Raw genomic sequence first — 1,176 nt, 5'->3', positions numbered from 1 at the left:
ACAACCACTGTCGTGGAGTCAGATCTGACTCATAGCGACCCCTTCTTGGGTTTACGAAGCTGTATCATTATGGAAGTAGATTGCCCAACCTTCCTTCCAAGGAGTAGCTGGTGGGTTTGAAGCACCAACCTCCTAGTTAGCAGTCAAATGTCTTAGGCACTATGCCACCAGAGCTCCCCAGCCAAATGATAGACAGGCCTATAAGATGAACAATTACACCAGGAAGGTGTATACTCATTAGAACAATCAGTACTAGAAAAAAAAGATAGTATTTGCCCAGGGATAAAGGTAAGAAGGCAAGAAGCATAGGAAAGAAGGACATAGGGAAATTGTAAATACAGGGAGGAAGTGAGAAGAATGTTGTTACATTTTGGGGATTGCAATGAATATTACAATAAAAAAAATGAAACAGTTGTCATGGAGTCAATTCTGACTTATGAAGACCTCATGTGTGTCCAAGTAGACTGTGCTCCACAGGCTTTTCAAAGGCTGATTTTTTAGAAGTAGACTGCCAGGCCTTTCTTCCAGTGTTCTTCTGGTGAACTTGAACCACCAATATTTCATTTAGCAGAGTGATTCATTTGCACCAGCCAAAAACTCCTAAAAGCACCTAATAACTTTTAATTTTTTTTAATTCCCCAATTCCACAAAATATTTAGTATGTGTCTACTTTTTACCAGGCACTATGTCAAATGTTCAGCCACTCCTCGGAAGGAAGGTTGGGCAATCCTACTTCCGTAGTGATACTGCCTCAGAAACCCAAGGAGGGGTCGCTATGAGTCGGGGCCGCCTCCACAGCACATAACGACGATACTTTTTGGCTACAAGGAATAATGCTACTATGAGCTTTCATGTACTAGATTTTTGGTTTTGTTTTTTGTTGTTTTGTTTGTTTGTTTGTTTTTTGGTGGTGGTCATTTTGGTTGGGCGCAGTTTGGGTGAAAGTGGATAGAGCAAATTAGTTTCCCATTCAACAATTTAGACATGTTTTGTTTCATAACATTAGTTGTAATTCCCTCAATGGAACAGCACTCTTCCTACTTCCTCAATTCTCAGCCCTAAGCAACCACCAATCATCTGGAAATGATTCCCCATTTCCATTTGTCCTTCTTTCCTGCACTTTCCTGCTTTTGAGCTTTGTTTTTGGGCAAATGCTGCCCTTTTGGTCTCGTATGG

The sequence above is a fragment of the Orycteropus afer genome, unplaced genomic scaffold, assembly GCF_000298275.1.
Source record: "Orycteropus afer afer isolate SDZICR_OR568_19922 unplaced genomic scaffold, OryAfe1.0 scaffold00152, whole genome shotgun sequence".
NCBI classification, from domain to species: Eukaryota; Metazoa; Chordata; class Mammalia; order Tubulidentata; family Orycteropodidae; genus Orycteropus; species Orycteropus afer.
Note: the sequence above shows the minus strand (reverse complement) of the source record.